The sequence below is a fragment of the Monodon monoceros genome, unplaced genomic scaffold (assembly GCF_005190385.1).
Source record: "Monodon monoceros isolate NGI ecotype Baffin Bay Population unplaced genomic scaffold, NGI_Narwhal_1 Super_Scaffold_12, whole genome shotgun sequence".
In the NCBI taxonomy this organism is placed as follows: domain Eukaryota; kingdom Metazoa; phylum Chordata; class Mammalia; order Artiodactyla; family Monodontidae; genus Monodon; species Monodon monoceros.
The window spans coordinates 2080241-2095074 of NW_021703768.1; positions in this window are offsets into that span (position 1 = coordinate 2080241).

Consider the following 14834-nt stretch of genomic DNA (forward strand, 5'->3'; position numbering starts at 1 on the left):
CGCAACGGGAGAGGCCACAGCAGGGAGAGGCCCGTGTACCGCAAACAAACAAACAAAAAAATAATAATATAGAGCATACTTGAAATTTGCTAAGACAGCAGATCCTGAGTGTTCTCACCACACACATACAGTGGTACCCAGGCGAGGTGATGGATGCGTTAACTCACTTGATGGTGGTAATCCTGCGGCAGCATATACATAGATCAAATCATCACGCTGTACACCTCAAACACATACAAGTTTTACTTGTCAATTACACCTCCACAAAGTTGCAAAACCATTTATTGCTCCTGACTCTGTGGTTGGCAGCTGGGTCTGGACTCAGCTGGTGGCTTCTGCTGGGCTAGCAGGCCCCGGTGTAGTTGTGGGTTGGAGTTGTGGGTTGCCCCGTGTCGGGGCACCTGGCTCACGTGGCTGGTGCACATGGCCTTTCACCATGACGCAGGTCTCTCAGGGCTGTGCAGTTGGCTTCTGGAGAGGGCCCTTGGGGTTGGGGGTTCTGCTTGCTCTCTTGGACCCCAGGGTCCCTCGATGAGGGCAGTTGGCTGCCATGTCATGAGGACACTCAAGCAGCCCTGTGGAGAGGGCCACACGGCGGGAACCGAGGCCTCCAGCCAAGGACCAGCTGCAAGCGTGCGAGTGAACGCCCTCAGCAGTGTGTGCCCCAGTCCCAGGCAAGCTCTCAGATGAGACCACAGCTCCTCCTGTGTCTTCTTCACAGTTTCCTGGGGGATCCTGGGACAGAGTCAACTAGCCGAGCTTTCCCTAGGTGCTGACCCACAGAGACGATGTGAGAGAGTTAAATGTTTAGGGTTGATTTAAGCTGCTAGGTTTTGGGTACTTTGTTATGTTGCAGAGATCCCTGATATCCCCTCCAACCATCCGTGCCCCACTGGGCACTGCCTCTGAACCACGGGCAGCACTTTTGCACCTCCTGAGCTATTCTTCCTGAGTCTGAAGAAAATTTTTTTTAACAGCTCTGTATTCAGACACAAGCGTCAGTGCATTTCGTACCAGACTATTTGCCCATAGGAGCTTGGGAGCTGGCCTCACCAGGCGGCACCTGTCTCCCTGACCTTTCCTGCAGAGAAGCTCGGGGTAAGGCCAGAGGAGTGCAGGTCCATTGGCTTCTGGCCCCTCAGGTGCTCATGTCAGCAGAGCCATCACCACTTACCCACATTTGGGGTGTGAGTCGTGGCCCTCATAGGGAAGGGCGCCGAAAGACGAGACTATCCAGTAGCAGTTTTTTCTTCCCCTGCCTCAGTGTTACAGGCCATCTGATCTAGGGTTACTAAGTAAAACACAGAACACCCGGTTAAACTGGAATTTCACTTAAACAGCAAATACTTATTGCTGTTGTTTTTAGCATACGTATGTCCCATCGATATTTGGGACACACAGCCTGCAGAACTATTTGTTGCTGGTCTGGGAGACCTGTCTTGAGGCTGTTGCCCTCGTTTGCCTCTGCTGCCCCTGCAGCCCCTGGGGATCGCACCTTTGGGGGAGACTGCGTGCGTCCGCACGCTTAGCCCCACTGTGGAGCATTCAGCCTCCTGCTCAGAGGTACACAAGCGTTCCTTCAGAGCATGTATCTGACATTTCAGAACTGCTTTTACAAGGCCCAGGGTCCCACTGGACGCCCCTGCACAGGAGGGATGAAGGAGGGTTACCTCCTGGGGCCCGACTGCTTCGACCTCACGGGGCTGACCTTCCCAGCATCCCTGTATAGTCGGTGCTCACATTCACTCCATGATCTTGGCCTGGCCCCTCCCTGGGCTTCCAACTCTCAGCCGAGAAGGGAGGGGCCGGTTGGGTGACCCTTAGTGTCCCTTTATGTTCTACAACCTTCTGCGTAAATAGTTTTCATTTGAGGAGCTGTCCAGAAGCATGCAGATGTACTAACGGGAACCAAGCGGTTGGAGTGATTTTACTTCACTGTTGTTTTAATTTATGGATAAAAGGAATTCTAATTTCTTTACTGTTTTTCCACTTGTTATACTTTTGGTCCTTATGGTATTTTGTGGTCTGATCTGGCTTCCCTTTCTGCGGTGTTTAACATCCCCAAAGGGTCAGGGTGTACTCAGTGCTCTGGGGTCTGGGGAGAGCGGCTTGGTTCCCTGTGTTCCGTGATTTCGTCTCAGGGTGGACGTGTGATTTTGGTGTCGTTAGCCTCATTCTCTAACAGAAACACAAGAATCATTAGGAAAATTCATGCTGAAACATCTTCCCTTATTTTCTAGAAACAAGAAAACTTTTCCACTTAGGATCTAAGAACTTGTCGTTCTCCCTTTGGGTTTTACTTCTTTTAGTCACGCCGTCTGAGCAGTCGCATGCATCTCTTGGCCCTTCCTGTGATTCCAACAAGGGTTCTCACAGGTGGGCGCAGGTGCCCCTCTCTCTCTCGACGTCCTTGGGTCCCAGGTGAAGAGTAGCTCATCATGGGGTTGTCTGGCAGCGACCGGCTGTAGCTGCTGTGGAGGGAACTCAGGCATATGCTCCTGGTCCTGTGCGGGCACAGCTGAGGTGCCTGGGCATGGCCCTGGCTGACCCTCGGCCCAGCGGGCTTTGGGGCCAGACCCTGGCAGAAGCGTCCTCGGCGGCGCTCCTCCAAACTCAGCTCAGAACAGGAGAACTTGATGCGCCACCTGAGTGAGGCTCTCCAACGATGATTCCTGTGGGGACCGACTAGGGTGCTGAGACCCCCATCCCTGTCGGCAGCGGGAACGTGGCCCTGTGGGGATGCACCAGGGTGCTGACTCCTGGGGGAGCCCAGCGCAAGTGCCTTCAGGACCACACAGAAAGGACCTGCCCTGCAGGGGAAGAGGTTGTGTTAGGCTGAGCTGCGGCAGATTCCTGAGGGGCAGGTGTTTCGGGGCCTGGAGAGATAGGAACGGGGGCAGGGCGGCCCAGAAACCTGTCGCCCTGGAGGTGCCCACGCTGGCATGACCATCGGGCCCCTGATGCAGCTGTGGAGGGAGACCCCACTGTGCCGGGTGGAATTGTGTCCCCAAAAGACGTGTTGGAGTGCTAACCCCCAGCACCTCGTGTGGGACCTTCTTTGGAGAGGGGTCCTCACAGAGGTGACCAGTTAAAATAAGGTCATGGGGGGACCTGATCCCACATGACTCATCCAGAGAACATGCAGAGGGGAGAGGATGGAGGCAGAGATGCCCAGGGCCGGCGGGGTCACTATGGCTGGCGGGGCAGAGTCTCAACCTTGGGTCTGTCTGGGCTGGGAGGCCGGGCACAGACCCTCCTCAGCCTCGGAAGGACCAGCCCCGCCCACCTTGGAGAATAAATTTCCGTTGTGCCAGCTGCCCGGCCTGTGGTGCTGACACAGCTGGGGTCTGTGAAAAGGAGAAAGTGCTTCACAAGAGGTGCTGAACAAGAGTCAGATGTGAGGCTTGAAGGTCCATTATTGAAATTCTAGCAACGACTCAATTTCTCTTTGCTGTTCCCTTGGAAACGGCTGGTGGTGGGGTCTGGAGTCCCTGCAGATCCCCTGCCGGTTTCATGGTTCTGGGCCGGGTTGGACCCGCTGCTGCGGCTGAGAGGACCGGACACCCCCATGTCACTGCCCCACCTGAGGTCCCTGCTTCGTCTCCACCTCCATCCCTTGAGGCCAGGACAGTGGTGCGTGGCAGGTCAGAAACTGCATTTTCTCCGGTTAGCACAGTCAGATGAGTGGGGCGCTCGGGCCATTAACTTGGAGTCTGCGACATCACCCAGCGGCTTTCCTGGGACCTTCGCAGCTGACCTTGAGAGAAAAGCTGCCAGAGCGAGACTTTTAGCAAACCTGGGGAAGAGAGGGTTTCATTGCCTGCCTCTCCCCTGCCCACTCGGGGAGACTCGGGGTGCAGTGGGGACAGGACGTGCTGGGAACCCCAGGAGGCCTCTACCCAGAAGAGGCCCGGCTGGTCCCTGCCTGGAGCAGCTCGGACCAGGAATCCAGGCTGGCCCAGGGCAGCAGCACAGAGCTCGCAGGGGCCCCCCGTGCATCCCAGAAGCAGACCCACCACCGTGGGGTGGGCCCAGCCGAGCTGGTGGTGGGATGGCGGCAAGGAGGGTGCGTGTGAAAGCAAGCTGTGCGGAGATTAGGATCTGCAGCTCCTCGCAGGGTGCGCAATGTGAGGTGCACCCCCACCCCGGGGGCTCAAGTCCCCCTGGCCAGTTAGGGGGTGTCCATCACGGAGCTGGATCTGCCTCCTGAGGTTAGAGGTCAGGCGTCCCTCCTGGCTTTGGTGTTTGGCATCGCTGTGCAATACAGTCTGTCCCGGAATTTCTCCAGACGCCAGGCCTGAGGGACCAGCCACGGGTCGCTCTGACTGCTGCTTTCACGGCGGCCCCGGAGCCCGGCCCTGTCTCCCTGCGGCCCTCACCCCACCCACACCTGGCTAGTCGGGGTCCTGAGCAGGAGAGCAGCCGCTCCTGGGGTTGAAGGAGCCAGGTGTCCAGGGAGATGGGGGCAGAGGGCTTGGGAGGGCAAGTGCGGCCGGGTGACCTGCGGTGGGAAGGACGGCCACTCTGGCGCCCGAGGGCGCGTTGGGAGCTGTGGGCTGGGAAGGACGTGCAGGGTTTTCTCTCTGTTGTGAAATAGCGGGCAGCCTCTGGCCCCCTGAGCCGGGCACCCACAGCTGGCTAGATGGGCCCACTGGATGGTCAGAAATCTGCACCGTCTCTGAGACAGTGACCATCGCTCACTGGGTGCGGAGGAGGGAACGGCCGACCTGCCGACACGGCCACAGTGGGTGGGACACGAGGAAAAGCTGTAGACCCTGGCTCTACTCTGAACCCAGGGTCCCAACCGGACATGGGAGGGCAGGGCAGCCTGAGACTCCTTCACGGCTGTGAGGTCGGCTTCAGGGGTCTCCCCATGTGGTGGGACCCTAAGACCCTGCCACCCCCTGCTCTGGGCGCTGGTCCCCACCTGCCTGCACCTGTGTACACGGTCACCATTCTCCCTAACCTGCTGCCCGGGGCCTCCCGACCCACGGTGGGGTGGGGTGCTGCATCCATCCCGGAAAGCCCAGGTGTGAACATGGCCAGTGCCAAAGAGCCACCAGCACCTTCTGTATCCGCGTGACATCGGAGGGAACAAAGCCTGGATGAGCAGAGCTTTCAGAGCGAGAAAGGAGCCCTGCAGTCAGGTGCCTGGACCAGGCCTCAGCGGCTCTGACAGGGCAACGTGGGCAGAGTGGAGGGGACCAGTGGGAGAGGACACAGCTCCCAGGGCAGCTCCCCAGTTCCAAACACTGGACAGCTGGGATGCAGTCTGCCTGAGCGGGGCACACAGCACTCAGTGTGGTTTGTCCCATTTCCCGACTGAATCTGCACCAGGCATCCCGAGGACAGCGCCCTCACCCCTCCATGGGGAACGCGTGGTCATTAATCACCTCTTGTCAATGGTGGGGCTCAGAGGCTACACCCACATCAGGTCCGGGGCCCGTGTGCCACTCAGAGGCCCTTCTGGGGGTGGACGCTACTGGTCTGTCTTGTCCGGAAGCATTTAAGGCAACCACACTGTCAAATAGGAACAAATGAAGGGCACCAAGTGGACAGACGTGTGACAGTCCCTGTAGGCCAGCCCACGGACCCACACGATTCACACACACCCCACGTACACCCCACGCAGACACAGCTCGTGGGTGATCCACATGCCTGATTTGTACACACTCCACACTTACAGGACACACACTTCGAACACACAGTTCACACGTGATCCATGTACACGGTTCACACATACACCACGCAGGTCCTACCCCCGACCCCCTCCTGCCCCCTCAGGTCCCCATTCCAACCTCCCAGCCTTGCCTGGAGACCTCACGGCACTCGTCTGCTTTGCTCCCCTGAGAGAAATCCAGGCCACTTTGAAACGCCACCGTTTTCCTGGGACTTTTTCCATCACCTGCCCTGATGCCTCTTCTGCAGCACACGCACAGAGGCAGGCGAGTACACACGCATGCACACATGCACACACACACGTCCCCCTCTCCCTGCTGCTCTCTGTTTAGCCATCCTTGATTGAGGGTCTTCTGGGCACCTGCACGCCAGCAGCCAGGGCCATCCTCTGAGTCCCCAGCCCAGGGATGCCAGCAGGGCCCGTGTGATGGCAGCCTGGCCCGGCCAGTATCTGGAGGCTGCAGGCTGGGGAGGACGGGGCCTGGGGATCTGGTGTCTCTTCCCCGACCCGAGCCCTGCGTCCAAGTTAGAGCGTGGGCTGGCCTCTCAGCTCCGCCCTGCAGGACAGGCCCCCTCCTCCCGGCCGCCTCTCTCCATGTCCTGCGTCCATGCGCCCTCCAGTCACTCTGCCCTCAGCAGGGCCTCCACCCACCCTCTGCTCCCCTCCTTGAGATGAGGTGATGCAGAATCAGTCTCAGGCTGGAAGGCTGTCCCGTCCGTCCTCATCCCTTGTTCTGCGGGTAAGGAACGGAGACCAGGGCCTGGTGGCCTCAAGCCCATTGCTGTAGAGCTGGGGGGGGAGGGAGGTCAGGGTGGGAATGCCTCGGGGTCCACAGCTTCCATCAGGGCTGAGGGAACTGAGTCACACTCTCCCGAGCTCAGGGGCACCTGGGGCCACAGGAGGTATCGCTGGCCTCGAGGCCTGGGTGTCCCGGGGTCCCGCCTGTGCCATCCCAGGAGAGGCAGCGAAGGGGAGGTGCTGGCCTTCCTCGTACCCTGGAACCTCGGCCGCCCTGACCTGGCATCTCCATCCCAGGACAGCCGGCCAGCAGCTCGACTCAGCTGGGCAGACTTCACTTTGTGTTCTGTAAAAGGCAACACGGGAGATTGTAAGAGTAACTGTGTCATATTAAATGTGTTTGAATGTGTTTAATCTGTGTCAGATTAAATGTGTTAGAATTAAATGTGAATGAGAGTTGGGCCCTTTAGGAATGCCTGCACTTTGCTTTGTCTTGCTGAAAACAATGTTTTCCCTGAAGACCCCAACACGAGGGCCATTACACAATGTGATTCATTCTGCATGAGCTCCCACGCACTCGGCACAGAGGACCAAGCGGCTTTAGCGAGGCCTTTGTGCGCTGCTGTGAACGCAGCAGCTCTAAATCATGCGGGCCCCAGGGCACTCGGCCACCTCCTCAGCGTGGGGCCCTCGCGGCTGAGGCCGGGGAAATCCTGCCCCTCCCCTCATGGCCGCAGCGCTTTGCGGTGACACTGCGGAACAGCCTCAATTAGACCAACGCGCGCTTCACGCCAGCTGCCCCTTCACACAGCACGCCTGGCCCTTGCCCAGAGACCGGCTTTCTCATGATTATCCGGGGATTATAAGAGGGAGGGAAACAAGAGCAGGGCACACTCTCAACATAACAAAGGGTTTGTACTCAGAACGTCTGAGAAAAAGACAGACGACCTATTAGAGGGACAAGAAAGAGATGTACAGGGTTTACACAAATATTGAATCACCGTGTTATGCCTGTGAAACCAATATAATGTCATATGTTGATTACACTTAAATTAAAGAAAGCCTTACAGGGCACTTCACTGCGGGAGAGACTCAAACGGAAACTAAACACGCAGGAAGGTGCGAGCCCTCCGTGTCTCAGGGAATCCACATCCCAGTGAAACGCGTGCCAGCCCCACAGCTGGCGCAGTGGAGGTGCTGGTGAGGACGGTGGCAGCGACTACCCACTACGAGGCCTGGAGTCACCTCGAGGTGCAGCACGCTCACGCCCGGGCTCCCACCCTGGAGAATCGTGGGCACTTGGGCCAGGATGTCCACTTGTGACAGCCTCACGATGGAGACGGTTCAGATCAGCCCTGGGACAGATAAACAAACCAGGGACAGTCAGGGAAGGAAATACCACGCAGCCACGAAAGTGGACCACGTGGAGCCACAGGCCACGCCGTGGATGGCTCTCACACCCAAACACGGAACAAAAGAAGTCAGGCCTGATGAACGCACGGACGACACAAGGCTCAAGATGGGCAAGGCCAAGTTCACATGCTTGTCCCCTTGGCCCAGCGACTCCACTCTCAAAACTCTATTTTAAAGACATGCTGGGAGAAGCCCAAAAGACTTGGGTCCAGGGCCATTTGCTGGCACCGTGTGAAAGGGTGGGCAGCCCTGGAAAGTCTCTGGTTTACGTGGTATGGAAAGAGGAAGGCCAGTACAGGGCAGCCCACGGGACACCCCCTGGTGTATAACAAACCCCCGTGAGGCGGGGTCCACTTCTCACCCTTTGCCCCTGGGCAAGCCTGAGACTGGGCTAGAGGATGCCGGGCGATTTCCAAAGCTAGGTCACCAAATCCCACCCTCCGGGGACATTTGCCTTGGAGTGGAGCCACCACGCCTCCAAGAGTCCAACCAGACACAGGGGAAGGCCAGGGAGGGCGGGGCCTCTGGCCACAGCCCCTGCGGGCACTTGGGACACAGCCGCCCAGCGGCCTTGGGCGGAGCAGAGATGCCCAGTCTCCGCCCTGGTCCATCCACGCTGCACACTCTCCAGCCATGGCCCCCAGGCAACAGGAGACCCGCATTGTGACTGCAGCACTGCACAATCCATGCACAGGTTGTGAAAGGAAGCGCAAGGAGGTTGAAGCGAAAATCGACCGTCTCCTGGGGGGTGCGGGTCAGGAAGACCTCTCCTAACACGTCCTGTTCTATGGTTGCCTCTGGATTCCTTTATGCTTTCTACCAACAAAGAACAAAATTAAGGCAAAAAAAAGAAAATGCAATCCTGAAAATTGAAAACAAGCTAAAACAAAAGAACCTAATTATGTATCAAGTTGGTGACAGGACCCCAGGGAGAAAAGCATTATTTCAAGTAACTTGAGAACACAGTGTTTTGACTGTTTATCCTCCGTGGAAAACACCTGAAGGAAGTTATCCTTGGAGGGGGCTGTGCGAGGGAGACCAGCCAGACCCTTCAGAAATAGAGGAGGGAAGGGGGGACACAGAAAGAGAGGGAGAGAGAGGGTAAGCTGGACTTTGCGGGGTGAGCATTGACGCCCCAGGAAAGCGGCAGCCCAGGCGAGCCTTCCTCGCAGGGACCACGATGCTGGCGCCCTGCCCGCTCACAGAGCTTTGCGTGTGCTTTCAGGCCCTGGCACAGGGCTGCCCTGTTTGCAGCCCCCGTAGCTCTGGGCAGTACCCTCTCACCTCCCTGTGCCTCTCCCTCACCCAATGCGGCACTCCAAGGGCTCTTTCAGAGCCTGTGCAGGCCCAGTCCCCAGAGGTGCCTCTCTGCAGCTCTGATCCTGAGAAGCGAAAGGAGGGCCTCTGCTCAGCCGCAGCCCAAGTCACTCCTGCCAGGCTGGCGGCTTTCACATGTTTTACTGTGAAACCAGGAGCCTCAGGAATGAGGCTCTCGTGCAGGTTCTCAGGGAAAGTGAGGGAGCGGGTGGAAGTGGGGGGCGAGATCAGGAAACAGCGGAGAAAGAATCTTCTCTCAAGGAAGGTAAACAAACCCAGGACCTGCGAGCTCAGGGCGCCAGCAGTCGCACCCCTGCCCTGGACTGAGGGCATCTCACCAGTGATACTACGCCAGTCCCATTGTCCACAAACCCTCACTGGCACTCAGAGACGGGGGATGAGTTCTCCAGAACCTTCCACTGGGTGAGAAGGGGACACACGTGGGCACACGAGATTCCCATGGACGAAGCCACATGCCCGCCTGTCCTGGGGCAGCTCTCGGCACCGGCCGTAGTGGGAAATCAGGAGCCCCTTGCTGGTCTGGGTCGCTCTCCCCGGTGCTGAGTGGCCCTCTGGCTGGCACTTCACCAGCCACATGGCACCCGGTCTCCTCTGAACACTCGTGTCACACCCCAGGTCTCCCAGTCCCGAGGTCTCCCAGCTGCCGACTTATCTCTCCTGGCACCAAACTGCCGTCCCCTCTCCTGAGATGCTGCGCCCTCACAAGGCTGGAAAGTTTATCCCCAAATCAAGCCAATATCCCCAGGAAGCGAGGGCTTTGTTTCCCATAAAAAAATAAGTCTGTGCTCTATACTTGGCTTTAGAGCCTCATGTTCTGACCTAGCCATCTAGGGCACCATGATGCTTTTCTCACTCCATTTAGTTTTTGTTTTGCTCTGTTTTACTTGATGTTTTAATTACCAAAGCAGTGTATGCTCATTGTAGCAAGTCAAACAGGATAATGAAAAAGTTAGCCATCTCCGTGCCAGCCTTCAGACACATCTCTTTCAGGTATGATGTTAAAATGGGTTATTATCGCTGTACATTCCTCTACATGCATACAAACAAGAACACAATTGAAATTATACATATGAGTGGGTTCTTTTTCTGTCTTGTTGTTATTTTAAAACAAACCAGAACCCATGCTGCACCCATTGCTCAGAACATTTTTTTTTCTCTAATACACTTCTCGGGCTGCTTCTGAATCCTGCCTTTTGCTGAAAGTAAATATATTAGGAGGATCTTTTGAAAGTGACTGTACATCAAAACGATGAAAACAGGCAATTTCATGTGGTTTAAACTAGGATCTGGAGTGCTGACTCTGTCAGCCCTGTTCTAATGCTTTACAGGAGTGAAATGGTTATTTCAAGGGCTACTCACCTACTGCGACAGACATTGTCGAGCACTCATCAATACGGAGGCTGCAAAGGACACAGAGCTTTATCCGGGGTCTTAAGGATTGCGATTCGGGAGACGCAGACTCAGGTGAAACCGGAAGAGTGTTTCAGGGAAGAGAAAGAGTCAGGGGGTCGCAAAGACAAAAGCCACAAGGTTGTTCACGTTGCCTGGTGAGAACTGTGGTTGACTCTGGCCAGAAACATTTGTCCTTAAGGAACCACGAATTGCTCTAGGGTAGGGGGTCCCATAAGTACCCTGAGTTTCTGGCAGATGTCCTGGATGCCTTCGTTAGGACAATAAGTGGTCAAAGGTCAGATTCCACCCAGGCTGAGACGTGCCTGAGTCCCTGTCCTCAGTGGCCTCTGGGCTCCATTTGAGAGACTTTGAGCTACCCCAACTCCATTTCCATTTTCCTTCCATAGCCTGGACCACCTATTCTGCATCCAAGGGTGCACGGACCATCTTCTATGCAACATCCAAGGGCGGATGGACCATCTTCTATTCTACATCCAAGGGTGCATGGACCATCTACTTACTCTACATCCAAGGGCACACGGACCATCTATTTCACATCCAAGGATGCATGGACCATTTTCTATTCAACATTTGCCGAGGGTAGATTGGGCGTTTCCACACGGATGCAGTTAACACCCTTAAACGTTTATCATCATATGCGAGTGCTAATATTTATGTGTGATAAATTCCCCAAAACGTGATTGCTGGGAAAACACACTCACTTCTAATTTAGTCGACTTGGCCAGATACCTTCTCAAGAAGTTGTTTCAGTTCTCGCTTTCCCTAGAAACCTGCAGGAGAACTGGCTTCCCCACATCACCGCCTCAGCACCAGTGTGCGGTTCTTAAACGTGCGCAGCTCCAAAGGGGAGAAAATGGTCCTCTGTGACTGAGCTGCGTTTCCCCAACGCTGGTGAGACTCTGCGTCTTTTAAATATTTGCTGATCTGCCCACTTTCTTTGGTGAGTGGCTAGCTCCTACTCTCTGCTATTTTCCCACTGGGTCTCTTGTCTTTCTGCAAATAAAAAATGAGATAATTTTGTGTAGTAAGGAGATTAACTCTTTGTCATACAACCTACAAACATTTTTCTCAGTCTTATCACTTTTGGTATTTCTATTGATATAACGTGTCCTTGCTGTATAAAAATACACAACTTCATATAGTAAAATGTACCTAATATTTCTCTAAGGTTTTGGATTTCCTGTTTTGATTAAGAATAGGTCTTCCAACTTCTAGGTTATAAAAATATTATGTTAAAAGTTCCTTCTGAGGACTCTGTTACTTTATGTCACTGTTGAATCTTCAAGCCGTTGAGTCTTACCTCGTGGAGAGTGATGGGGAGTGACCATGAGTGCCCAGCTGGTACTTCAGCCCCACGTGCACCTGCAGTGGCCAGTGACCCCAGCCTCGGGTCTCAGTGAACGGTGGCCTCCTCAGACATCTGAATTCCCCGCTCGCTTAACCCTCGTTTACTCTTGATCCAAATTAAACCAGAGGGCTGCGTATGTGCATACGGCCCTTCCCACCCCCAATTCCTTCAACTGCTGGAAAGTATACTTAGAAAATAACAAATTCTTAACAGCACAGGAAAACAGAGTGGCCTGTCCTGTCCAGGAGATGCAACACATTTCTGGAAACTGTGGAAGGGATGGTATCAGGTTGAGCCAAAGAGAGGAACTTGCAGCCCCCAAGCTGGCAGGAGAGCCCACGGAAGGTTGGAGCCAGTCAGGGGTGAGGACACCCCGGGACATCCCCACAGAAGGGCCAGAGAAGGGGCACTGCTGACAGGTGCAGAAGTATACCCTCTTCCCCTGGGGCTGCCGACCGAAGCAGAGGGAGCTCGGGGAGCAGGAAAGCCCCATGGACCATTCAGACCTTCACCGGAGACTCGAGACCAAATAAATACGACAGTGCAGGAAGGCAGGGTTCCCGGGAGCCAGGGGAATGGGGACCCCTTGCAGAGTGTACTCCTGTTTCCCCAGGACCGACCCTCAGCTGCCCCTGGGACACAGCCTGCAAGCGTCCTGCTCAGGCCAGGGCCTGCAGTGTTGGAGAAACAGAACCTCATGGGGACTCACTCCTCCCCACAGCGCAAACCCAGCACCGTCTCCAGGTTATCGGTAAAACTGATGCTGAAATTCAGCCTCTGCACACTGGTGCCAGATTAAATCTTGGAGACAGAGTTTTGGGTGAAGTAGAAGGAAATAGCTTTACAGCTTTGCCAGGCAAAGGGGGGCCGCAGCAGACAAACGCCCTCAAAACTGTTCCCCGCTGGAGGGGGTAGTGAGGAGTTTTGTAGGATTGGTTCATGAAGCAGGGCGTGGTCAGCTCGTGGGCATTCTTCTGATTGGCTGGTGGTGAGGTAATTGGGAGCCGGCGTCATCAGCCTCTGGTTCCACCCGGTCTGGGGTGCACGTGACTGTGGGCAGCAGTATCCTCCCGGAGGGTGTCTGCTTCCTGCAGAGACAACTTAAGAAGGTGTGACAGGCCTTTATTTGTATCCTTCAGGGAACTGGGAGTTCGTGATTCTGCGATGATAAGACAGAATTATAATCTAAATTGTTACCGGTTCCCCAGCCCAACAGCTATTCTTTGTTTCTATTGATACGTCTTCACTTTCCCCATCGTCTACCCTCGAGTCAGCCTTTTACTTCAAAAGACAAGGACGCAGGGGCTTGTACACAGTTTCAAAACCAGCAGCACAGGGGCCTCTAGGACACGCAGAGTCCAGGGGCCTAAATATTATTAGAAATATTTAAATTAGTGTCTAAGTGCTATCAGAGAGTCTAACACATTCATAAAATTAAAAAAATAAAAGGCCTCACCAAAAAGAATCAGAGAAAGATAAAAACCTATCAGAAATGCGAAGTATGATTCCCTCCATCCCAACACAACATGCAAGAACGAGGCTCATCCATGGTGCGAATGTGGCTCGAGATCAAATCAGTGGACTGAGCCCATCAACGAGTCCCGCAGGACACAGACACGGACACTTGGCCCAAGGGGTCTGGCGCTTCTCTGGGATTTCCAGGAGAGAAAACGGGAGAGAATAATCAGATACATCATGAAAGTTCTGAGAGTTGAAGAGATACAAACCGTAAGCTTTGACTCAACGCGGACTAGAGGTTAAGATGGGAAAAGCAGCCTGAGACCGTCTTCACGCTCTGGGCCTGTATCCCACCTAAAGTTCGGAGCACCAAAGTCAAAGTCCCAATACCTTCCAGGGAGGATGAACAGCCTACCTAAGAAGGAGGAAAGACAAACGTGCCTCAGACTTCTTGTCAGCCACACTGTACACCAGACAAATAGTGAGCCTTGGGCAGGGGCAGGTGCAGCATCCATCACGATGAAATCCGGCTCCTCCTGCACTTGACTGTTTCATTCCTGGGTAAGTTTCTTAGAAACACACTGGCTCATGGGCACAGAAGGACGTGCATCGTTTATGTATGAGTGAAAAACTAGAACACGAATACCCATGAGTAGGGAAAGGTAAATAAATCTTGCTGAATCCTTATGAGACAGTATCACGTGGCCATTTAAAGGAAGAAATAGCGCTGCGTGTACAGGTGTGGAGAGGTTGTCAAGACAGCAAGTGTGTGATTACGGAACAGTAAGATCCCATCTGTACTTGAAAGTATTTTGACACACCTACAGGCATGTATTCATACATACACACATATGCACACGTGCACACATATACACACACAGACACAAAGGATCAGAAGAACAAGCACAGACCTATGACCAGAAACGACTTCTGAGACCTCCAGTCACCTGCTGGGGTGGGGAGATGTGCTCTCACTTTCTATTTAATGAACTTCTACATCATTTAAATTTTGTGCTATGAAAAGAAAACCTAGGGGCTTCCCTGGTGGTGCAGTGGTTGAGAATCTGCCTGCTAATGCAGGGGACACGGGTTCGAGCCCTGGTCTGGGAGGATCCCACATGCCGCGGAGCAGCTAAGCCCGCTAGCCACAACTACTGAGCCTGTGCTCCGCAACAAGAGAGGCCACGACAGTGAGAGGCCCGCTCACCGCGATGAAGAGTGGCCCCTGCTTGCCGCAACTGGAGAAAGCCCTCGCACAGAAACGAAGACCCAACGCAGCAAAAATAAATAAATTAATTAAAAAAAAAAAGAAAACCTAGTAATAATTGTAAAACCCTCTAATAAACTCTTCCCCGTACTCTGACGAGGCCTCTGATACCCAGTCTATCCTAGAGGTAGTGTTTATTTTGAGAAGTGCAAAGTCTTATTGAAAAGTATTAAAAATTA